This window comes from Xyrauchen texanus, chromosome 13 (assembly GCF_025860055.1).
Source record: "Xyrauchen texanus isolate HMW12.3.18 chromosome 13, RBS_HiC_50CHRs, whole genome shotgun sequence".
NCBI lineage: Eukaryota > Metazoa > Chordata > Actinopteri > Cypriniformes > Catostomidae > Xyrauchen > Xyrauchen texanus.
In genome coordinates, this window is record NC_068288.1 from 25546767 (window position 1) to 25573740 (window position 26974).

The following is a 26974-nucleotide window of genomic DNA, read 5'->3' on the forward strand; positions in this document are numbered from 1 at the left end:
TTAAATGCATTCTCAGTCTACACCTTACCATTGTAAACCATCAAACAATATTCAACTTGCTTAAAAGTTCCTCACACCGAGAATATTTGCCCTTTGCTCGCCTCATTTCCATGGCAATCTTGACAAAGAATATCACTGCAGAATGTGTCATAACAACGTGATGACCACACCACATCCAAAACTCATGAGGAGACTTGCCATCAGCAGGACTGATGATCTTCAGCACTTAAGAAGAGAAGAACCTCTTTCAGTTACTGTGCAATGTTTCTGTGTGGTAGGCGGAGGTAATGGTAGTCACCCACATTAAAGATGATGAAACGGGCACATGTCCACACTCAACGAAGTCCTGGAATGTCATCGTGAGCACATGTTTATAAAAAGCAAAACAAACTGTGGGTAATATATGAGCAAGCCCCACCTATGTGAATTAAGCTTCAGACACAGAAGATGTGGAAAACTAAGTGAAAGAAGAAACTTGTCATCTCAGGGCCCTCTTGTAAAATAAACATCGGCACAAACACAAATAGCACACCGGGCAAAAGTGCAGGCCTTTCCTCTATGTGGTGGGTTTGTTTTTCAAACTGGTCTGATGGCTTTCACAGCTTTGCCCAGGCCAAAGTGGAATTTCGCAGCTTGTAACTTGAGTCCTCTCAAGAAACGTGAAACTCCTAAGAGGAAGGTCTTTGAGGTAAGAAATAAGGATGTGCAGAACTACATATTTTCAAAAACAATTGTCTGAAGGACTGGAAAGCAAGCCCTGTATAATTAGTCATGAACGCAATTCTTATGGGCCGTTCATCGCCATTTTCTTGTCTGTCTGCAGCATTTTGGAATTGTTTTTCAACTTAAAAATATACTAGATGGTCGTCTCCTTGCCTTTTAGTGTCTTGAGGCATGAGCAGCGAAGAACTTCAACTTTAAAAACCTGTTTTGAGAATCATAATTTTGCTCCATTCACTGCACTACTTCTAGCTTTTTTAATGCACTTTTGATTTGTGTGTGATTGGTAAGTTTACTTGTGTTCAATACATATGTGTATACAGATGAGAAAATCTAGATAAACTAGCAACCTCACTAATTGACAAATCGACTAGATGAACATCCCTAGTAAGAAAACTGATAAAAAAAAAAAAACAAATGTACATTTTTCCAACAACAGTAGGAAAAAGGGGTAATGTCGTAATGGTAAATTAGTGCTTGAACTTCACAAATCAACAGACCCCCCAACAGGACTCTTCAAACCATTTTAAAGTTTGGACTATCCACCATCTAATCCCCACAGACAAGTTGACATTAAAATGAAGGACAAGCTATAGGACTGTAAGACATAACATACCAGCGTTCAACTGAGAGGGGACAAAGAGGCCTATGTGCAGCTGCTTTGGCTCAGAATTTGGTGTCCAGGGTGGTTATAAATCTTGTCAACCCCAGGGTTAATCTTGACTGCAGTTGAATAGTTGTCTGGAATGAGTGAACCTCATGCTGTCTTTGATCCAGGCTTGTCAAGGCTCCGGCACTCCCTATAACAGAGACACGGTGAGGGAGATTGACTAAAACTAAGCTCTCCGCAGGGTGGCTTATTATATAAAGATTGCCATCTCCCTTGGCCCTTAAAGCGGTCACTTAAGATTTACTGCCTCAACTACCCAAAGAATGCAAAACCCATAAGTCACAACCATATTTCCATATATAAACACCAAAGAGCTCTATCATTCTTTGCAAACCTTGCAGTAGTTGTACAAGCTGATGGGCACAGGTGAGTTTATTGGATTTTAATTGGACATGCTCTTTCGTAAATTTTCCAGTCATTGGTTAGAGAAACAGCTGACGCACGGTGGGAGTGGAATAACACTGGAGCCGCGGCGTTGCTGCGTGGCAGCATTTCCATTAAAATGGAGCAATGAGGGGGATAAACCTATTAGCAATTCAGTGATCTTCAAAGGCCAGAGCCCAACTAGATAATCCTCATTAATTTGGGATTGTACGTGGGAGTGAAAGGGTGTGCTCACACAACGCAATGAGCAGAAAAGGTGCCCTAATCCTCTCTTTAGGCCTACAAGGTCTAAATCAATGGACTGACCCTCCCATAACCACTTCCATGACTGCAGTAAAAATTTACGTTAAAGAGTGTTTTTTAGTTCTATCTACTGATAGATTTCATTTAAAAATGCTAATGTTTATGAAGGATATTAGGAGGCAGTGTTAGTGATGAAATTATAGTCCATCATTATCAAATTATCATCATAATAAAAATCTACACAATAAGCCAGATGTTACACAGGTAACAGGTAGAAATGATTAAATGTGACTCGATACAAAGGCGAAACATGTGACATTGGCTGATTCAATTTCATTATAGCAACTGCGATTAAAGCTTTGTTGTACACATTATTTACTTCTCTAAATGCACTTAAAATACAAATAATGAAATTGGAAATGAAAGAAGAGCTAAAGCTACATTCACCAAATTTCAGGCAATTTATCAGCAATATAGCCAATATAGTTTAATAAATTCACTCCAAACAGAACAGCTGCACACAATTTATACATTGTTTGTGACTTCATTTTATATTATAACCTTTCCTGTTTTATTTTCTTCCTGAATGTATCTAAAATTTCAGACAAATGTGTGTTTTAGGAGAATAACTGGCAGGTTGTGAGCAATGTGATTTGAAATCTCATATTTCCTCACTGCACCTGACAATACTTAGTTGCTGTGGCAGTGACAGGGAAAACTGGGTACAAACAAAGAAGATGAAAGGCCAGACAACAGAAGCAAGTCTGGGATGCTATTGCGATTTCCTTCCGCAGGTACCCCTCCTACCCACTCAAACTCTCAGAAGCAATGTGCTCATTGCACTACAAAGGATTCGGCTGTAGAATGAGGCATCCTTGCCTGCCCTCTGATGTGTTTTTTCCATCTCACCCTCTCCCAGTTTCTAAGGACGTGCCCGAAACAAGGCAGCACTCTGCACCTGCGCCTCAATATAGGGTTGCTGGGCAAACATTTTATTTGTAAGCTAAAATAAACTAAAACATTCGAAAAATGCAATTATGCAATTTATCAAATATATATGACAGTAGGCTAAATGGACTGTAAATTGTATACATGAAACTTTTGGATGTGATTCAGAGAGCCACAAAAATTACCATGTTTTTAAATATGGTATCATTGTAATACCATGGTATTTTGGACATGATACCATTGTAATACCATTGCATTCTTTGAAGTACCTTGAGGTAGATATCATGGTATATGAAAAAGGATAGGTACCATGGTATTACTATCTGGTACTGTCACCATTTCATTGTACCACCTCAGTTGTTGTTTCCATCACCATTGAAATCAATGGATTTGCAGCTTTCTCTGCATCAGCATAAAATTGTAGATGCCGTTTTCATCCCCAACATTTCAAATGGCACATAAAAGCAAGAAACTTTTTTATCCATTTCAGTTTGATCTTGGATGTGCATGCATTTTCCCTCTTTAGTATGAGCAGTATGCTAATAAAATGAGCTAGTGAAATGAGCAGCAATCGTCTGACCAGTTTGATGGTTGGTGAAAATTTTGTCAAAGGTTTAAAATGTCATAACATGCATATACTGTATATATATTTTTTATTCCTTGAGGATTACTTCTCATATTAAGTGTATACACACACAAAAAAACCCCCCATCATAATGTTGTATTACATGCCCATTTATCTTCCCTGTCTTTGGCCATATGTCTGAAAAGCTCGATTTTCTGCATTCTTCACCTTTAAGACACGCCCACTGTTTTTATTAGCTAACATCATTGAAATTAAAAGCCCTCCCACCATTACAAGTTTGGAACTATATTTTCCAAGCAAAAAAGAAAATTTGCAAGTGATTTATGAAATACACTAAAAGCACTAAGTCCAGGCAACCATTGATATGAACATTATTATAACATAAGTCCCAATCTATGTAAAGCACACAAACTACAACAGTTGTTTGACTTAAAAAAATAAAATAAATAAAAATAGAAAACTAAACAAAATCGTCACACTTTTTCTCCTCAATTCTTAGCAGGCATACAAGATTTAGTGATAAAATAATGCTTTTTAAACTAAAATAGTCTAACACAAGGTGTGAAGTTGAGGGGTTAATAATGTGTATCACGCAATAAGGAAAGTGTTATACGGAACGGTTGAACCGGAGATTCCCCTGTTTGATCTCCCGGCTTCAATACAGTGTCAGGAAATAAGCCATGTTTGCAGGCAGTTGTATCACCCTCGTATGATTTACTGGACGACTGGGTAAGGGGGAGGTCAGCCTCTATAAATTCACTGCTTAAATACAGGAAAATGTGCACCCCGATGCATTCATTTCGACCAAAATACGGGACATCATGGCTAATAAGAGACAGATGATAAAGCAGACAGTCATACTACCATATATCACACTACCAATATCGCATTCTTATGCCATATTAAAATAATTTAATCTCAAATCAATATTTCATGAGGAATTATGCATTTCTTTGATAAGTAACCATGTAATAAGCAAGATCCGCTCCCTTTTGGAGTCATGATCATGGTTTACTTTGCGATAAAAATAACTGACAATCCAAGTCCTTACATTTAAAATGAACACAGGCAGTGCCCTAAAATGTGGTTTATTGTGGCTGATGTCACTTCCAATTACAAATACGCCCCACAGTATAAACTCCCACCCCAATACTGAATGACAGGTATCTCTGTAAGGCATTGGAAATGCAAGTGCAAAGGGAATTGTGATTCCATTTTAATTTTGAAAGGCTCCATACACGACACAGAGTAAGTGAAATAGCAAACAAGGTAATTAATATTGCTTTTTCAATATGACAGGGTCATAACTCTTTAAGACATATGAAATGCAATTGCAAATGGACTTTGCTTTTCCATTTGAAATTTGGCAGACTTTGTTCGTTTATGTAAATGAAAATGTAATATGCAATTTCATGTCACAATTCATGCATCCACAAATAGAAAATGCAATTGCAAATACAAAACTTCAATTTGTTTTGAAAATAGTCCTGAAAATTATCCAATAATAAATGCTGTTTTTGGACTTCTAAAACGTACAATATTTTTTTAATAGTACAATGACCTTTTATATGTCAAAATATCAAGTAAATTTTTGTTCCTCATGTCATGACCCCTTTAAAACAAAGTTGTTTTTTTTTGCAACCAACTTTTAAGGAACATTTGTTTCATCTCAAACTTGTCTACTAAAAAAAGGGTCTTAACAGATAATGAATAGAGTTGATGACATGCTACACATTAGCAGTGAATAATCTGAAGTATGTGTGCGTGAGGGGGTTGGTTGGACAAGAAATGAGTGTGTAAAATTTGTTCCATATGTGAGTATAAGAGTGGACTACATTCATAATCAGACCAAGTTATCAGTTTAATGGTACATAAGTTGATTTAATGGTTCTTTAATAGCAAGACTTATCAAACCTATCGGACAATCAGAACAAATGTAATGCCACTGTGCAAAGCTTGAGTAAAAAATAACTTTGGTATCCACAGTTATACAGTACTAGCAAAAGCAAAACATTGGAAAGTAGGGCTGCAACTATCTAACGATTATTCGACTACTTGCCAATTATTGCGACGATTAATCATTAACTCTTAACAGATTTATGTTCAGTTTAGGAGTGTGTAGTTATTTGCATGATCTGCTTCCATATTATTTGAACTTTAATAAAGCTATAACACATTAAATATAACTGCATTTAAGATGTAATGTCGGGGTGTTCCTTAAAAGACTCTCATCATTAGAGTTTAAAGTGATCTCATGTAACATTAAAATGATAAAATGGCTATTTGACAATTAAATACTTGTCACTTACGTCGACTAATCATTTCAGCCCTATTGGAAAGTGACGTGATTCCATGAGAGGTTCAGACGTGTGAACGACAAGCTCTTCGCACTTTGCTAGTTTTAACACTATTCATTTCATAAACTAATTCATACACCCTGTTCCACAACTGTTCTAGGAGGACAATATGTCAATCTAGAGACATTTAAAGACACTTACATGCCCAAGATGATGCCCCTGAAAAGACCGCAGACAAGGGAGCGTAGTTGGCCAGATAAGAAATTCTGCAAAAACTGTTGAACATGCCTGAAATGCAGATGAAGGTCTTTGCTGACTTGGAGAATCTTGCTGTAATACGTTGATCAATCACTGCTATGGAGATGAAATTCACTGAGGTGGTTACAAGAGTGGGGGATGTTGAGAAACTGATAGATTATCTGGAGTCATCGAAGAGGGAATTATCTGCTAATCCGCTAGTGACCAAGGTGGATTTGGATCGTGTCTGGGAGAAGCTGGAGGACATGGAGAATTGTAGTCTGCGGAATAACATCCGTATTTTTGAAATTTCTAAGAGGCCATAAGATGGAAATAGAGTGAGCTCACAGGATTCCGGTTCAATGTTCTGCTGAGGGAGACAGGCCCTGATCCATTCTGCCCAAATTTCTGAGATCATCTGATAAAGATCTCATACTACGTGAGGCAAGGAGTAAAGGAAGGCTTTCTTGGAACAACCACAGCATTTTATTGTTACCAGACATTGGTAATTTGACAAGAGAGAAACGTGATTAATTTAAGGAATGCAAGAAACTTACATCAATGGAGGATCGCTTTTGCATGAAATTTACTTTGCCAAATTGAGAATAGATGCTAAGGATGGCCGTAAAACATTCACATGCCCACAGCAAGCTTTGTCCTTCTTGAAGTCAATGAAGTAAGTTATTTTGTGGTACTCACCTTCAAGTCAGTCAAGTCAAGTGGTTTTATTGTCATTTCAACCATATACAGTTAGTACAGTACACAGCAAAACGAGACAACGTTCCTCCAGGACCATGGTACTACATAAAAACAACAAAGGACCAACATAGGACCACATGAGACTACACAACGAAATAAAATACCTATATAAACTACCTATATATACCTATATAAAGTGCACATGCAAACATGTGCAAAAAGTACAGGACAGTACAACAAATTACTGACAATGAACAGGACAATAGACAGTGCAGCGCCGACCAGTACTCAGTAGTGCAAAAAGATGACAGTTTCTAAAAATGTAAACATAACATACTATGAGATAGTGTTCTATGCACATAGCAGTTATTGAGGTAGCAGACAGTTATAAAGTGACAGTAATTAAAGTGCAACTCAGGACACGTGTGTGTCAAACCAGTCTCTGAGTATTGAGGAGTCTGATGGCTTGGGGAAGAAGCTGTTACACAGTCTGGCCGTGAGGGCCCGAATGCTTCGGTACCTCTTGCCAGACGGGAGGAGGGTAAAGAGTTTGTGTGAGGGGTGTGTGGGGTCATCCACAATGCTGGTTGCTTTGTGGATACAGTGTTTTTTGTAAATGTCTTTGATGGAGGGAAGAGAGACCCCAATGATCTTCTCAGCTGTCCTCACTATCCTCTGCAGGGCTTTGTGGTCTGAAACGGTGCAAGTCCCAAACCAGGCAGTGATGCAGCTGCTCAGGATGCTCTCAATAGTCCCTCTATAGAATGTAGTGAGGCTGGGGGTTGGGAGATGTGCTTTCCTCAGCCTTCGAAGAAAGTAGAGACGCTGCTGGGCTTTCTTGGTGATAGAGCTGGTGTTGAGGGACCAGGTGAGGTTCTCCGCCAAGTGAACACCAAGGAATTTGGTGCTTTTGACGATCTCCACAGAGGAGCCGTCGATGTTCAGCGGAGTGTGTTCACCTTGTGCTCTCCTAAAGTCAACAACCATCTCTTTTGTTTTGTCGACATTCAGGGACAGGTTGTTGGCTCTACACCAGTTCGTCAGCCGCTGCACCTCCTCTCTGTATGCTGACTCGTTGTTCTTGCTGATGAGACCCACCACGGTCGTGTCATCGGCGAACTTGATGATGTGATTCGAGCTGTGCATTGCTGCACAGTCGTGAGTCAGCAGAGTGAACAGCAGTGGACTGAGCACACAGCCCTGGGGGCCCCAGTGCTCAATGTGGTGGTGGTGGAGATGCTGTTCCCAATCCGGACTGACTGAGGTCTCCCAGTCAGGAAGTCCAGGATCCAGTTGCAGAGGGAGGTGTCCAGGCCCAGCAGGTTCAGCTTTCCAATCAGGTGCTGGGGAATGATTGTGTTGAATGCTGAGCTGAAATCTATGAACAGCATTCGAACGTATGAGTCCTTATTGTCTAGGTGGGTGAGGGCCAGATGGAGGGTTGTGGTGATGGCATCGTCCGTTGAACGGTTTGAACGATACGCAAACTGCAGTGGGTCTAGTGAGGGGGCAGCTGGGTCTTAATCTGCCTCATGACGAGCCTCTCGAAGCACTTCATGATGATGGGTGTAAGTGCGACAGGACGGTAGTCGTTGAGGCAGGACACTGAAGACTTCTTTGGCATGGGGATGATGGTGGTGGCCTTGAAGCACGTTGGAACAACGGCGCTGCTCAGAGAGATGTTGAAGATGTCGGTAAGAACATCTGCTAGCTGGTCTGCACATCCTCTGAGCACTCTGCCAGGAATGTTGTCTGGTCCAGCAGCCTTCCGTGGGTTGACTCTACGTAGAGTTTTCCTCACATCTGCCGTGCTAAGACAGAGCACCTGGTCGTTGGGAGGAGGGGTGGACTTCCTCGCCATCACGTCGTTCTGCACTTCAAACCGAGCGTAGAAGTCGTTCAGCGCATCTGGAAGGGAGGCATCTTTGTCACAGGCAACTGATGTTGTCCTGTAGTTGGTGATGGCCTGGATGCCCTGCCATATGCGCCGCGTGTCACCGCTGTCCTGGAAGTGACTGTGGATTCTCTGGGCGTGTGCGCGCTTTGCCTCTCTGATTGCCCGTGACAGTTTGGCCCTAGCTGTTCTTAGGGCTGCCTTATCGCCTGCTCTGAAGGCGGAGTCTCGGGACCTCAGCAGCGTGCGCACCTCCGCAGTCATCCACGGCTTCTGGTTGGAGCATGTGGTGATGGTCTTGGAGAAAGTGACATCATCAATGCACTTGCTGATGTAGCTGGTCACTGATGCTGTGTATTCCTCCAAGTTGGTAGAATCGCCATATGTTGCAGCCTCCCTGAACATGTGCCAGTCAGTACACTCAAAACAGTCCTGAAGAGCAGAGATGGCTCCTGCTGGCCAGGTTTTCACCTGCTTCTGAAGCGGTTTTGTGCGTCTGACTAGCGGTCTGTATGCTGGAATTAACATAACAGAGATGTGGTCTGAGTAGCCGAGGTGGGGGTGGGGCTCCGACCGGTACGCGCCTGGGATGTTTGTGTAAACAAGATCAAGCGCGTTCAGCCCCTCTCGTTGCAAAGTCCACATACTGATGGAATTTAGGGAGCACTGTCTTGAGATTTGCATGGTTGAAATCTCCGGCGACAATAAACAGTCCGTCGGGGTGAGCATTCTGCAGTTCGCTCATAGCCCCATACAGTTCACAGAGCGCTTCCTTACCGTTAGCGCTGGGGGGAATGTAAACTCCGGTTATGCAAACAGTGGTGAATTCCCGTGGTAGATAAAAAGGTCTGCATCTAACAGTCACAAGCTCCAACAGCAATGAACAGTCACTAGAGACTAGCATAGAGTTCTTGCACCATTCCTTGTTGATGTAAACACACAAGCCACCACCGCGAGTCTTACCGCAGAGAGCTGTATTTCTGTCGGCACGAAACGAGGCGAGCCCATCTAGCTGAATGGCGGCATCCGGAACTCTGTCGCTGAGCCACGTCTCCGTGAAAAAGACGCAGCGGTCCCTAAGCTCACGCTGCGTAGCCTGCTGGAGTCGGATATAGTCCAGTTTATTGTCCAGGGAGCAAACATTTGAGAGCAGGATAGACGGGAGAGCCGGCCGGCTAGGGTTTGTTTTTAGCCTAGCATGGACCCCCGCCCTCTTTCCGCGCTTCCGCTTTCTCGCACACCGCTTACGACGTCCTCTCCCCCGGATCCCCGATGCTCCACAGGCCGCCCCCGATTTGGCAGGAATGTATCGCATACCGGTAAGGGTGAAAGGGGATACACATCAAGCTTTGGTGGATACAGGTTGTTCTCAAACCTCGATCCACCAACGCTTGGTGCAAGGCGGGGCATTGGATAAAGATAAATTAGTGAGGGTGAGGTGTGTGCATGGGGACATTCACAAATATCCAGTGGTTACCGTTGAGATACGATTCAGGGGGAAAAGGCATAGAGTCGAGGCCGCGGTTAATTCCCGCCTCACCCATCCACTAATCTTGGGAACCAATTGGCCCGGCTTTAAAAATTTACTGAGGTTAATGTGTGTGGATGGGTCCTGCAGAGTGGTGGCGCGGGGTGTGACGTGTGATACTATGGCTGGGGAGGCGGTGCCGGGGCCGTCAACGTCGGCTCTGCGTCAAAATGACGCAGACGAGGGTGTTTCCGCCCTCAGGGGCTTCCCTGAGGGGGATTTCCCTCTGGAGCAGTCGCGTGACGAGTCCCTTAGGCATGCCTTCGACCAAGTGAAAATAATTGATGGTCAACAGCTCCAGCCCGGTGTTGCGCTCACATACCCGTACTTTTCTATTATCAAAGAGCGGTTGTATCGAGTGACGCAGGACACTCAAACCAAAGAGGTTACAACACAGCTGTTAGTACCGAAGAGCCGTCGGGAAACACTCTTCCAGGCGGCTCACTATAATCCAATGGCCGGCCACTTAGTTCACGAAAAGTCTTTGAAACGTATAATGGCCCGTTTCTTTTGGCCGGGCGTTCACGGGGACGTTCGCAAGTGGTGTGCGGCGCGCCGGGAATGTCAGTTGGTGAACCCACCGGCCACCCCAAAAGCGCCATTGCGCCCGGTGCCGTTGATCGAGATCCCCTTCGACAGAATTGGAATGGATCTCGTTGGGCCATTAGAAAAGACTGCACGCGGGCATCGCTTTGTGTTAGTTCTGGTGGACTATGCAACGCGATATCCGGAAGCAGTGCCTCTACGCAACATCTCAGCACACAGTGTTGCGGAGGCACTCTTCAAAATTATCTCCCGAGTGGGGATTCCAAAGGAAATCCTCACAGATCAAGGCACAACGTTCATGTCACGTACACTTCGCGAACTATATGAATTATTAGGCATTAAGTCGATTCGTACCAGCATCTACCACCCGCAGACCGATGGACTGGTGGAAAGATTTAATAAGACCTTGAAAAACATGATTCGTAAGTTCGTACACGAAGATGCTAAAAACTTGGATAAGTGGCTCGAACCCCTGCTGTTTGCAGTACGAGAGGTCCCACAAGCCTCCACCGGCTTTTCTCCATTTGAACAACTGTATGGGCGCCGGCCACGGGGCGTGCTTGACATCATACGGGAAGCTTGGGAGGAAGGACCTTCAGATAGCAAAAACCAAATTCAATACGTTCTTGACCTTCGAGCAAAACTCCACACTTTGGGACGGGTAACACAGGAGAATTTGCACCAAGCGCAAGAACGCCAACGCCGACTGTACGACAGGGGCACTCGGCTAAGGGAATTTTCACAGGGAGATAAAGTACTTGTGTTACTGCCCACCTCGAGCTCCAAATTACTCGCCAAGTGGAAAGGACCCTTTGAAGTCACGCAACGAGTTGGAGATCTCAATTATGAGGTTAAGCGAACGGATAGGAGAGGGTCACGTCAAACGTACCACCTCAACCTCCTCAAACCATGGAGGGAGGCGGTACCTGTAGCCTTGGCGACGGCGGTTCCGGAGAAGGCGGAGCTCGGACCGGAGATATCGCTCAAAGCAAATTCATTTACCCCGGTCCCTTGCGGAGACTACCTCTCGCTGTCGCAGCTGACAGATGTTGCGAGGCTGCAAGCGGAGTTCGCAGACGTATTTTCTCTCCTGCCCGGTCGCACTAACCTCATAGAACACCATATCGAGACCACCCCGGGCGTGGTGGTTCGTAGCCGGCCCTATCGCCTCCCGGAGCACAAGAAAAAGGTTGTTAGGGAGGAATTAGAGGCAATGCTCAAAATGGGTGTAATACAAGAGTCGCACAGTGATTGGCCAGCCCGGTAGTCCTGGTACCGAAGAGCGATGGCTCGGTCCGCTTCTGTGTTGACTATCGGAAAGTGAACGCGGTGTCCAAATTTGACGCATATCCAATGCGGCGTATTGACGAGTTACTCGATCGGTTGGGCGCGGCTCAATTTTACTCGACGCTGGACTTAATGAAGGGGTATTGGCAGATCCCTTTAACTCCAATGTCCCGAGAAAAAAACGCTTTTTCAACACCGTTCGGATTACACCAATTTGTAACACTTCCGTTCGGCTTGTTTGGAGCCCGGCCACGCTTCAGCGCCTTATGGATAAGATCCTCAGACCGCACACGGCATATGCCGCCGCATATCTAGATGACATTATAATTTATAGTAATGACTGGCGGCGGCATATGCAACATCTGAGGGCTGTCCTGAGAGCGCTGAGGCGGGCGGGACTCACGGCAAACCCGAAGAAGTGTGCAACTGGACGGGTGGAAGTTCGGTATCTGGGGTTCCACTTGGGTCACGGGCAGGTGCGTCCACAGGTTGACAAAACTGCAGCGATCGCAGCCTGCCCGGCATCCAAGACCAAAAAGGGGGTAAGGCAGTTTTTGGGGCTGGCTGGCTCCTACCAAAGGTTTGTGCCTAGTTATTCAGATGTCACCAGCCCGCTGACTGACCTTACTAAAAAGGGGGCTCCCGATCCAGTCCAGTGGACAGAGTCGTGCCAACAGGCCTTCCTTAAGGTAAAATCTGCACTGTGTGGGGGGCCGCTTTTACATGCACCTGATTTCTCTCTCCCCTTTATTTTGCAGACTGATGCATCTGACAGGGGGCTGGGCACAGTGCTCTCACAGGTGGTCGGTGGGGAGGAACAGCCAGTACTGTTTATTAGTCGCAAGCTCTCCTTCAGGGAGACGAAATATAGCACCATCGAAAAGGAGTGTCTTGCGATTAAGTGGGCGGTTCTGACGCTCCGCTACTACCTGCTGGGGCGGGCCTTCACCCTCTGTTCCGATCACGCCCCTCTGCAGTTGCTCCACCGCATGAAGGATACTAATGCGCGGATCACCCGTTGGTATCTGGCCCTCCAGCCCTTTAAGTTCAAGGTGGTCCACAGACCGGGGGCGCAGATGGTTGTGGCTGATTTTCTCTCCAGAAATGGGGGGGTGGAGTGGGCAGGCCGGATGTTGCCCCGGCCTGAGTCAGCGGTGGGGGCATGTGGCATGGGGGGCATGGTCATGTGTCGGTCTGCGGAAGAGAGGGAGCGGTAAGGCTTGTCACCTGGTTTGTAATTACCTCTAACACCTGTGTCTTGTTATAGTGATACGGAGAGAGACATTTAAGGGACGCCAAATGTCGAGAGGGAGAGCGAGAATTTCCAGAAAGCACGACAGATGGGAGAGTGCGTCTCGATCGTGCTCTATAAATTTAGATACACATATATATATTTGTGTGAGAAAGCATTAGCAATAAAAAAGGTCTAAACTTGAACCTGCCTCGTTGTCTCCTGACTCCTCCATCGCTCCAATCAGACCAGTTCACAGTTACACCTAGTGGCTGTAGTTTGTTTTATGGAGTATTTCTTGCAAGACATTGCAGTGATTAGGAAATTTGTTGCAATCATGCAGCAGTCGACTGGGCCTGCTCGCTGAACATTCATTTGACTGCCCGAGTGGCTTTTTTTGTTGTCTTTTTGTGCTGGTTACGCCTAGTGGCTAGAGTTTGTTTTGTGGAGGAACACACCTTCAGGACAGTTATGTGGATGAATCTACACGTTCTTCGTGTTTATTCCGCCTATTGGCTGGAGTTTGTTTTCTAGATTATCTTTTGTTGTGTAATTCTGTCTCACAAATTTTTTATAGAAACACTGGACTGGAGCATTCCAAGTGTCGCGGAGGCTCTCATAGGCGTACATGGACTGTCTGAGTTTAGAGGGATGGACTCCAGTTGGCGCTGTCATGCGTGGTGTTGATGTGCATGTTTTTCTTTTTTCTGTTTGTATGGTTCTGGGGGAAGTTCGGGGTTTCATTGTTGCACTAATGTTGTAATGTGGTCTTTAGAATTTTGTTTTTGACACACAATCTATTTTTTTCTCATATGTCTAAATGTAAAATGTTAAAATGAGAGGAAAGTATCTCTCCACATGGAATGTGAACGGGGTGGGGCACCCCATAAAAAGGAAGGTTATTTATCTTAAGCCTAAGAAATACAATATAGTGTTTCTTCAAGAAATGCATCTTTCCCCACATGAAGCTGAAAAATTTGGGAAGATATGGGGATTTTCCAGGGGTGGTGGCGGGAGAGTGTCAATTGGTCTAAATCTGAAGCTTTGGCTCAGACAGCGCACTGCCTGGTAACGGCTTTTCAGCCAGGTGCCTTCAGGTGGCCCAAACAGGGCATTGCATATTAGGGCATTTTATTTCCAGCAAATTAGTGTAATTTATTTAGTCAATTTTGACCCTGTAATAAAACGCTTTGAGCGATGTGGACAGGTGGGCTTCATTACATTTATCTATGAATAACCTTCCCAATGTTATTAAAATGAATTGTATTCCAAAATTCAACTACCTGCTACAATCTCTACCTGTAGATGTCCCCCTCTCTTATTTCAAGCAAATTGATAGCATAGCAAAGTCCTTCATTTGGAATGTTAAATGTCCCAGATTTCATTTTAGTAAATTGCATTGGCCAATTGACAAAGATGGGCTAGGCCTATCCAAGATTTTGTTTTATTATTATGCATTCGGTCTCAGATATTTGGCTCATTGGTTGCTTCCAGCTGAGAGAGCCCCACCCTGGTTTTGTATTAAACAGGAAGTTCTTTCCCCTATTTCGGCATTTCAAAGCCTTTCGATCAAATAAATCGAAAGGCTTTGTTTAATTCTGACATTTATTTTAAATTGGAAAATTTGGTTAAACATTTTGGGATTCCCAGATCTTCTTTAGGTATTTACAGCTGTGCCACCTGCTCTGTACTATATTTGAGAGTAGCATACACCCCACTAAAGTGGCAGACACTCTGGGAGTGGTGATTACGGCTTTTAGAAAAGGTCATGAGCCATCAGTGTATTACTCCCTGTTAATTCAGAGTCTGGGGGAGGAAGCTTTAATGTCTGTCAAGAGATTATGGGAGAAAGTTTTAAATTTGGTATTGGAGGAAGGTGTATGGGCTAGGATTAAATAAACAATATAGGAGATAAACACATAAAAAATTGGGTTCTAAACAGTTTCCTAATTGGCAGACAAATTGTTTTAAGGGGAAGTTGGCTGGAGCACCCTCATTCCAAGAATGGTGCACAGAGATGGGGAGGGTGGTGGCTTTCGAGGAAGCGTCATGCAGAAAGCTGGGGAGTTGGGATTTATTTGATGCGAACTGGGGCAGCTTTTTGACATTTTTGGAGGGCTCTCGTGAAGGGGCAGTGGAGAGAGAATTTTCTTTTTAAATCTGTGTGATTATTATATATATATATATATATATATATATATACATACATATATTTGTGTGTGTGTTTGTAATCATGTGTGACCACAGGGTGGTTATTAGCATATAGATAAAGCAAAGCACACACATATATATATACACACACACACACACACACATACATACATACATACATACATATTTTGCTTTGCTTTATCTATAATGCTAAATTTAATAATCATCTAAATTATCTATATTTTTTTTTAATCAGAACAAAAAACATTTATACACTGTCAAGGTCTTGGACCAAGTGCATTTCAGCAAAAGCATTTTTGATGACTGTCTAGGATGACTTCCCTACTGATTAACAAGCACTTAAACCAGCCTAAGATGTTTTTTTGGTCTTAATTGGTCTCCCAGACTGGTCTATCTGGTCTCCGAGCTGGCAAAACTGGTGGTCAGCTGGTTGAACATGGTGTTCAGCTGATCTCCATCCCTCCACTGAAGTGTCCAAAACCCTTCCAAAACCAGCCAACAGACCAACCGGATGCTGGGTGGCCACCAGCAGAAACCAGCAAACCTGCTTAGGCTATATTTTTTTTAAAAAGTGGGAAAATAATTAGTATTAATATAGGCTAACAGAAACCATTAACACATCCAGAAATAATATACAGTCTAAATGGGGACATACAGAAAACCACTCAACTTACAAGGTGTAGATAAATCACCTACAGAGATAACACAAACTTATGCCCATGTGTCCTTGATCTGATTCTTGAAAACTTGTGTTTTCGGCCGCCCTTCCAATGAGTAAGAGACTGATTGTTGGTGGAGGGGCCGACAGAGACTGGGGTCCTACAATAACAAAACCTCTTTGTGCAAACACTGAGGGGCACGTTGAGAGACCGGGTCATGGAGCGGATTCTCACATATCTCCAACTTGTGGCTGCCTTGTTTTACTTCAGTCCAGCAGACAGGATATAATGGTTTCCACATGTGAAGGGGCCCAAAAACAATGACAACAGTTGAGAGGCTGAGTGTTTTATTACCTTGACTTTAGGTGTTCAGTCATGGCCGCAGGCTCACAACATCTAATATTCACTGAAAAACTATAGTACTAGTGTATAATGTGGTAGTGCTTCAGTAAAATATAAAGTGGTAAGCAACAACAGAGAGAAAACATATTTCCTTAAATATTTACAGTTGGATATATGATAAATTTGACATCCGTGTAAGAAATAATGGTAAAAAGCTTAAAGAAATCTTTAAATTCATCCCATTAGAAGCACTACTGCTAAAGCAATAGACATTCAGACAGACATATTTAGCTGCTGTGTCACATATCAACTTGCACTATTTTTTAAGCTCTGTGTCATGTTAAAAGCAAACCAATTTTTAAAAAGGTGTTTAGCGCCTCCTAAGCTACGCATTTGGTCGAGATCAGGTGTACCAGAAACCCGACCAAAGTTGAAGTTTGGTCAACTAGTTGTTTAGGCAACCCTAGGATTTTGAAAATATGTAGCTTTTCACATCCCCACTATACATCATCATCATTCACTTTTAAATATTAATGTGGAAGTAGAGGAAAAGTACTTGTAAATCATCAAGTCTCTTAATCTCTCTGAGGTTTCAAATGTCTTTTAGACTCTACTGGCTAAAAATAGGGCAGCAAGCAATGCTGCCTCTAAGAGCTGTGGAGGTAAACATGAGAGAGATCCGGATTCTGTAATGTTTGCTCTCGAAGGGTGCTAAAATTTGGGAGATGAGCTATGGGTGTTTGTCAGTGGAGAAGTCTGAGCTTCAAACACAAAGCCCAGTTCAAAACTCAATGAAAAAAGAAAGAGGAAGAGGGAAAGAAGAATGGAAAATAAGGAGACTATCTTATAGTATATAGCCCTGTCTGACATTCCCGGAGCTTATCCATCTATGAGGGACGATGGAGACACTGCTTCATTTCCTGCAACACTGGCAGGGTCTGTCTAGAACAGATACTTCCATCAGACAAAGTTTCCATTGCAGTTGGGAGACTAGCTTTGGTCCAAAAGTTGGACAGATACCTCTGACAATGCAGCCATACAAAGGTAAAACACAGTAACTACATTAAAACTGGATATTTGAAAAAGGCCTGCAAAATTACTTTGTGAATTTTGGAGTTCAATTTTCTAAGACCATAGGTCTTGGGTGCGGCGGCTATGTCCTAAGCACAGGATGTGTGTTGCAAATTAGTCATCAGCACAGTATGCACATACTGTCCCAATGCAGCAAAGTTTTTGTAGACGCAACTACTGCGCATGCTGTTGCCTGTACTAAAGAGAATCACAAAGCAGTTAAAGTGTGCATGTTGCGAACACGTTCAAACAGGCTTACGGTGAAGGGAGTACACTTTTAAATGCTAGAGTGCTTTATCGTGTGCGAGACGTAACGGCACGCAGAAAAAACAAGCATAACCTAGCTATTTAAGAACCAATTTCGGATAGGTTAAAAATAGGTGCCATATTACAGTATCCTGTCATTTGCAAAATTATATGAGATGTGCCAAATATGAGATGAAATCAATGACAATTTGAAAATAAAAAAGACCTCTGGATATGGCCAAGTGTTGTAATTTAATTAAATGCGCTACAGAATGAACAAGAGGTGCTTTTTGCTCTGCCATATGATTCACACATACACACACACACACACACACTCCACTGGGCTTAATTTTCATGCAGTTTGTTTAGAGTATATACGGCTGTTAACACTTAAATTAACTGCTCGGGTGCAGCTCAGAGATTTCAGCTCGAGAGTCGCAATGGGATTATCCCAGCGTTAATGGGAAGCTTGACATAACGCATAATTGTTTTTCCCCACCTGTATTCTGGCAGCTCCCGCAATTGATATAATTAGACGAAAGTTGTCTATACGTCACCAGTTTGACCATGCCTTCTGATTGGATGGTTATCTTATCCAACTTCAAGATAAGTCACTAGGGTGATTCTCATTCTGACACTTTACCATACCAACAGTAGAAAAACTATTTGTGTGTTTTCTTTTTATTAACAGTAAATGGCTGAATAAATGTACTGGTAAGAAAATAATTAGTTAAATGTGAAATCCCTTTGTCCTGAACAATAATGAGTGATTTGAATGAGAATTGTTTTATGACACTCGATTTTACCTGGCTCCCATATCTATGGTTTCACTGTATGCCAAATATAAGAATATAAAATATAATTGTTACTATCACTTCCCATGAGAGAATATGTATTTTTTGTCATTAACTCTTTCAGATTTTCTGAGAATTTTCTGAGAGATGGAATGTGAATGTTACTGAAAAAGCATAATAATGTAATTGTAAATCACTTAAAATAATTGTGTGGACATACAGAGCTGAAATATTCTTCTACAAATGTGTGTTCTGCAGAAGAAAGAACGCTGATAGAACTAACCCGTCAAAACAGCCAGAAATCAAAGGTCTGTCAAAATAAAAGTCCCGCTAACATGAAAGCACTGTTAAACTGGAAGAGTGAATTTGAAAACAGAAGAATATATAACAAATGTATAAAATGTATTATTCAAAAAGTAGCTATAATAACAATTATGTAATATTAAATGGTTGTATTATTATTATCTGTAATCATTAGTCACAAATGCAAGCAGCCTTGTGCCACAGGTAATCAGAATTTTTTTCATTAATGTGTGTAACTGCTGTGCAGAATTTTATTTTACCAAAAATTGTAAACAAATAATAAAAAATCATTATAATTCTGATATTTTTATTTGATTAAAACTGAACCATTTGATCATAACATTTAATTAAAACATTTAACATGGAATCCAGAAAAATCTAAATGGAAAATGCATAATTTTAATCTGTAAAACTTTATGCAGTTCTTTTAATCAAGGCATTTTCTGTGTAATTTCATAAAAACCCTGAGGCTTTTTATTTGTCGATTATAAAGCTTAAAAAAAGTTACTTCAAACCTGGTCCTCATTAAACAGAAATACCATTTGAAAACTTATAAAGCTGCTTTATTTGGGGGATCAAACTATATTATAGTAATAAATGATTAGAAAAGTGTTTCTTTGTACAGCAAACCTGTACCAAGAAACAAAACCTCCCATACTAAATCTTTCTAAAGTGTAATCCAAGAATGTATAGGGGCCAACACCTTATATTATCTTTGGATGCGAGTAGCATTCGGCAGTCACTTACAGGTGTGTTTAAATGGCAACTCGAGGGAATGTTGTGCAGTATTTCCAATTATCAAGCTACATGCAGATTATATTGCAAACCCTGGACCGAGTACTGGCTATCCTCACACCCACGGTGGTGTAACATTTCAACTTCCCAACCATCTCAACCCACAATGCTCACAGATGGTCTGGGCTACGTTGCGCTTAGCTACCCTCTGTGCTAGTGCAAATTACAATTTTGGCTTCAAACGATTATGAAAAAAGATAATCGAGATTAACTGATTACTGCGCCGCATTCAGTTTCACAATAAAACACCCCAGCATTATATCTTTAAAGCATCCTTTATTAAAGTTCAAATAATAAGGAAGATCATCATTTGATTAGTCTTTTTGGCTTGTTTTCCAAAATAATATCTAAAACTCCTTTAAAACAACGTACATTTACTTTAAGAGCTATAATGTAGAAGAAAGAATGGCTATCAGAGACAACAATATTTAATCAGGACTCAACATTAACACTTGTCCGGGACAAGTGGATTTTTGAAGGGGCAAGTGAAAGAGGATTTTACTTGCCAGACCAGACAAGCAGACTGATTAAAATGTCAATAACGAAAAAATAACAGTCTATATTTATGATATAAATATATATTTTTTTTTTTTATAAAAACAATGCCGTCAATATTTCTCAATTTCTCACTCCTTGAATAGTTAAGTAGAGTCATTAAAGAAAAATAGATACATTATTTTTTGTTAATATTGTTGTTTGATTAATATTAACAACATAAAAGTTGACAGGTTTATTATTCTAAGAAATTAAATATAAAGACAGAAAGTCTCACGTTAACAAAGGCATTCATACTGAAAAATGTTGCTAATTATTTGGTACGCAGCCACATTACCATAAATGTGCTTCACAATACACATAGTTAACATATAAGCTTTTGAAAGCAGATGCCTGTGATACTGTAGAAAGACTGGTATTGTTAATTAGTATTGTCTTTTTTTAATTATTAGTTTACTATCGAACAAAGTACCAGCAATTCAGACATCCCTTAGTTAGCACGGATCTGGAGACAAACAGCATGGTAGAAGACAGGATTTCTGCCTGGCCGGAGAGACAAATGTTTTTGTTTTTTCCCCCACATAAAAGCATAATTCAGAACAAACATCCCAACAAGGCAATCAAACTGTGTCTGCAAGCTTGTTAAAGCCAACATCTCAGCACCATCCAGCTTAAGCAAACAGGCCTCTCCATGTAAACCAGTGATATGCTTTTTAATTCAGGAAACTTAATTTTCACATTGCTTTGATTGCATTAATTCAACCTCATCAACTGTTACAGCCACAGTGAATGAAAGCACGTTCAGTAGATGTAGGGTGGTCCCCTCACTCTCTTTTTGCATTAGGCTATATGAATATGTGAGGTCACGTCTACACTACATTCTCTAGAGCTGGTTCCTCTAGACAATCAACTCAAAATCTTGCTTCCCTCTTTTTTATTTTGAGGTAATATTTATGATGAAGGCTTCCTAAGCTACATCGCATCGGTTTGTGGAAAGTTTTTTGCTTAACAGGCATAATCTAATAAAGGATTTTCATTTTTATACCCCATGCCTAGAGACTACTTGTTTGGTGTTTGAAGTGAACTTCCCTTATACAAAGAACACCAGGAATTACTCTGCACCAAAGCAGCACTCCTTGCAAGCATTGTTTTAAGGATATTTACGTCAAGATAATTTTGAAAGCCTCTATAAGACTCATTTATATGAATTTATAGCACCATGGATTAAGATAAATGTTTATTGATTTCTAAGAAGCTCAAGTAGTTTGTAGTAGTCAGGCAATTTCAAATTGGTGGCACAATTTTTATAGAATTATTTACTATATTAAACGCATTAAATGCAATTCATTATTATTATCATCATCATTAGTATTTGTTTACAATTTAGAACAATATTTAAGTTGAATGGGTTTCAAAAATAACTGTGTGAATGACAATTGGACTGATGTCTTACAACTAAATTGAACAGAAGAGAGATCAGAATGTGTGTGTGTGTGTGTGTATGTGTGTGTTTAAGCAGAACATTGTGCAGAGCGGCACAAGAGATTTTTCAAATTATCATTGATTTAATCTCAAAACAGTCACATCTCATAACATTTTGTTAAATGGCAACATACTGTAATATGGTACCGAAATTATCAACAAGATGATAATGTACCTTTTACATTTTTTTGGTATAGCAATATTTCATTAGTACCGTAGCAACCCTATTTTGAAGTGCAAATGTTTATGTGTCTTTAATTTCAGCCTATTGTAGTTAATATTCACACACATGACCATATCACATTTGTTGTTATTTTAATTAGTTGTGCAGCCCTAAATGTTCATGAAATAATGCGCTCTTCATGAAACTCAAATGGCCAAAAAAGCACATTAGAATTATTGCGATATTCACGATATCTCTTATTTTAAATCATCAGCAAAATCTATGCGATTATATCGTCAATATATCGCCCAGCCATAGCGCCAATCTGATTTAAAAAAATATATATTTTTTAATAATAACCAATATAATACAAATCTAAATAAACAATTCCTCAGTCAAGTAAGCTTAGCCTATCTGATACTGCTTACCCAAACAGAATTCAGACATGGAATGTTTCGTTTTAAAAAATATTTTTTTCTTTTTCTTCTTCTTTTGTTCCTGGGATACTTTGTTTTACCAAACTTTTGGGCCTCTTTTGTCCCAATAACCCAGAGTCACTTGTCATGTGGTGGGTACAGGGCAAGCAGACAGGGTGGCAGTGGCTCACAGGAGAAGCTTTGTGGGGCTGTCACTGAGGAATGCAGCATCTTTCACAGGAACGCTGCCCGAGTACTGACCAACACGATCCAGAATGACTGTACCCATGTGCTCTGTGTGTTGTAAAACATCAACTGATCAAGAACACACTGACCCCTGGGTCTACAGGTGTATTACATGGATAAACAGCTCAGTAAAACATCACCAAGGTTGCAAAGAATTTCTTGGGACAGTTTTTATTCCCATTCCTCAGTTCACAGCTTGTTACTTTTTTAAATCACTTGCAGGTGGTATAAGTGGGAGGGACATGTTTAGTGCAGTTTGAGTCGTCAACATTTTTTATCTGTATTTCTGGAAGAGGAAGTCATTTTAAATTCTATCTAGTAAAAGTTAATTTTGTCAACTTTTAGCAGTACACTAGAATATATATGGTTTCAAAGCTAATGGAAATTGCCTTAAATCCATAAAACTCAAATTCATATTTCATAGGAAATCCACATTCCAATGATCAGGGAGTATCATTCCAGTTTGTGATCAGTGCTTATCTCTGGTGAGTTCCTGGACTATTCTCAGATCAGTAAGACAGATCAGGATCCTGCTGCTCGCTTCAGTCCACAGGACAAAGGCTCTGTTGGCTGCCTGCCGGATGTGAACTCAGGGTGCATGGTGAACACATTCAGAAGGACACAGGGGCTTGGTTACAGACAGGCATCGGTGAGCAGGACGGAGATAGATGTGGGAAGAGGGGCCTCTGATATCCACAGGCCTGCCAAACCCTATTAGACTCAATGTACTACACTACAAACTCAGACTTTGGCTCCAATAGAAGTATAAACAAATATTGGATGATTGATCTGCAACATCGATATAAAAAAGAAAAAGAAAAAAAGTCTTTGCACTTCTTAATTTAGACCTATGCACACTGAAAAACATTCCACACAGAAGTTAATCAGAGATAAATGGACGGACAGCATTTCCACTGGATCTGCGTGTCCACTGTTTTTTTTTTACAGTGCAATTAAGCCTAGATAAACTTTTTTAGGAAATACACAGCACTGATTAATTCACGAAAGGACCGTATCCACAAGTACTTCATAGCACCACAGCCAGCAAAGGCTAAGCATTATTTTGCTTTATTGCTTATTTTATCAACAAAACATAATTTATTATTATTAGAATTTTATAATTGTATTACACTAATTCTATTTCATTATTTGTATAATGATTGCTAATGAACACTATATGAATAATCATTATTGTATTAATGTTATAAAAAAATTGTAAAAGTGTAAAATTATGTAATGTAAATTACACTGGAGTGGTGGTGTAGTGGGCTAAAGCACTAAACTGTTAATCAGAAGGTTGACGGTTTGATACCCACAACCACCATTGTGTCCTTGAGCAAGGCACTTAACTCCAGGTTGCTCCGGGGGGATTGTCTCTGTAATAAGTGCACTGTCGCTTTGGATAAAAGCGTCTGCCAAATGCATAAATGTAAATGTAAATGCATAGCAACATTTCTAACATTGTTATTGTCCTTAAATCACATGCAGGTCACATAAAAAGCAGGTGTATGTACAATTAAAGTGTAATAAACCTTTTGTTTTCATTCTGTAAACAAAACCTGCTTGACCGGGCAAAAACGCAGGATGTGGGTAAATGTAAGATGACAATAGCAGAGACAGGCTGAAACATTTGGCTACAAATGTTAAAACCATAAAAACACCATGTGGAGGGGGAAAATCATTAATTACTGTCATATATATACGTTTTATAGTTTTGCATGCACACGTTCATGGGAAGCAAGAGCAGGAAAAAAAAAACAAGCATTCAGCACTAGGACTGGGTAAAAATAGATTTTACGATGCATTGAGATCTTTGTTAATTCCCAAGATCGATCTTTTCCTCTATGTGGCAACATTCTATAATGCAAGTAAATCGCTCACATGTGCGCCAAAGTTGTGTGCGACCAAATTTCATGCTATGTTACAAAAATTCTGTGATTAGCGCCTGCTGGTAAATGTTCCGATTTTACTCACCAGTGATTTACACTCACCTAAAGGATTATTAGGAACACCGGTTCAATTTCTCATTAATGCAATTATCTAATCAACCAATCACATGGCAGTTGCTTCAATGCATTTAGGGGTGTGGTCCTGGTCAAGACAATCTCCTGAACTCCAAACTGAATGTCAGAATGGGAAAGAAAGGTGATTTAAGCAATTTTGAGCATGGCATGGTTGTTGGTGCCAGACGGGCCGGTATGAGTATTTCACAATCTGCTCAGTTACTGGGATTTTCACGCACAACCATTTCTAGGGTTTACAAAGAATGGTGTGAAAAGGGAAAAACATCCAGTATGCGGCAGCCCTGTGGGCTGAAAATGCCTTGTTGATGCTAGAGGTCAGAGGAGAATGGGCCGACTGATTCAATCTGATAGAAGAGCAACTTTGCCTGAAATAACCACTCGTTACAACCGAGGTATGCAGCAAAGCATTTGTGAAGCCACAACATGCACAACCTTGAGGCGGATGGGCTACAACAGCAGAAGACCCCACCGGGTACCACTCATCTCCACTACAAATAGGAAAAAGAGGCTACAATTTGCAAGAGCTCACCAAAATTGGACAGTTGAAGACTGGAAAAATGTTGCCTGGTCTGATGATTCTCGATTTCTGTTGAGACATTCAGATGGTAGAGTCAGAATTTGGCGTAAACAGAATGAGAACATGGATCCATCATGCCTTGTTACCACTGTGCAGGTTTGTGGTGGTGGTGGTGGTGTAATGGTGTGGGGGATGTTTTCTTGGCACACTTTAGGCCCCTTAGTGCCAATTGGGCATCGTTTAAATGCCACGGCCTACCTGAGCATTGTTTCTGACCATGTCCATCCCTTTATGGCCACCACGTACCCATCCTCTGATGGCCACTTCCAGCAGGATAATGCACCATGTCACAAAGCTTGAATCATTTCAAATTGGTTTCTTGAACATGACAATGAGTTCACTGTACTAAAATGGCCCCCACAGTCACCAGATCTCAACCCAATAGAGCATCTTTGGGATGTGGTGGAACGGGAGCTTCGTGCCCTGGATGTGCATCCCACAAATCTCCATCAACTGCAAGATGCTATCCTATCAATATGGGCCAACATTTCTAAAGAATGCTTTCAGCACCTTGTTGAATCAATGCTACGTAGAATTAAGGCAGTTCTGAAGGCGAAAGGGGGTTAAACACAGTATTAGTATGGTGTTCCTAATAATCCTTTAGGTGAGTGTAGTATAGTGAAGTTGTTCAGCAGCGAGATCCTTTCACTGTGTTAATGGTAAATGTTTGTTTTGACTCATTCCACAAAATGTCTCTTTGATACTATATCTGTTCTTAACAGTCAGTTGTTGATTAAAAACAACAAAAAATAAACATTTAATTCTAACCACAGATGGATGCACTACAGAAACTGTACACATCCTCTCTCATTACATGCACTCAATGGCTGATGCAAGTAGTCTTAAAGAGAAAGTACCAATTTAGCAAGTGTACATATCAATGTGAATACTTGTAAATAGTACAAATTATGCAAGTAAACAATAAACATGTAACAAATTAGAGGTCGACCGATACAAATACGTAGTTTTGCACTACATATGTGTATGTGTGTACGTATGTGTGCGTATAATATATATATATATATACACACATACATACATACATATATACACACACACACACTCACCTAAAGGATTATTAGGAACATCATACTAATACTGTGTTTGATCCCCTTTCGCCTTCAGAACTGCCTTAATTCTACGTGGCATTGATTCAACAAGGTGCTGAAAGCATTCTTTAGAAATGTTGGCCCATATTGATAGGATAGCATCTTGCAGTTGATGGAGATTTGTGGGATGCACATCCAGGGCACGAAGCTCCCGTTCCACCACATCCCAAAGATGCTCTATTGGGTTGAGATCTGGTGACTGTGGGGGCCATTTTAGTACAGTGAACTCATTGTCATGTTCAAGAAACCAATTTGAAATGATTCAAGCTTTGTGACATGGTGCATTATCCTGCTGGAAGTGGCCATCAGAGGATGGGTACGTGGTGGCCATAAAGGGATGGACATGGTCAGAAACAATGCTCAGGTAGGCCGTGGCATTTAAACGATGCCCAATTGGCACTAAGGGGCCTAAAGTGTGCCAAGAAAACATCCCCCACACCATTACACCACCACCACCACCACAAACCTGCACAGTGGTAACAAGGCATGATGGATCCATGTTCTCATTCTGTTTACGCCAAATTCTGACTCTACCATCTGAATGTCTCAACAGAAATCGAGAATCATCAGACCAGGCAACATTTTTCCAGTCTTCAACTGTCCAATTTTGGTGAGCTCTTGCAAATTGTAGCCTCTTTTTCCTATTTGTAGTGGAGATGAGTGGTACCCGGTGGGGTCTTCTGCTGTTGTAGCCCATCCGCCTCAAGGTTGTGCGTGTTGTGGCTTCACAAATGCTTTGCTGCATACCTCGGTTGTAACGAGTGGTTATTTCAGGCAAAGTTGTTCTTCTATCAGCTTGAATCAGTCGGC

General features: G+C 41.3%; 1 protein-coding gene across 1 annotated transcript in view; it reads right to left on the reverse strand.

Moving 5' to 3' along the window:
* Positions 1 to 26974, reverse strand: part of LOC127654081 (VWFA and cache domain-containing protein 1-like) — a 121504-nt gene that overhangs the window by 76650 nt on the left and 17880 nt on the right. The window lies entirely within an intron of this gene.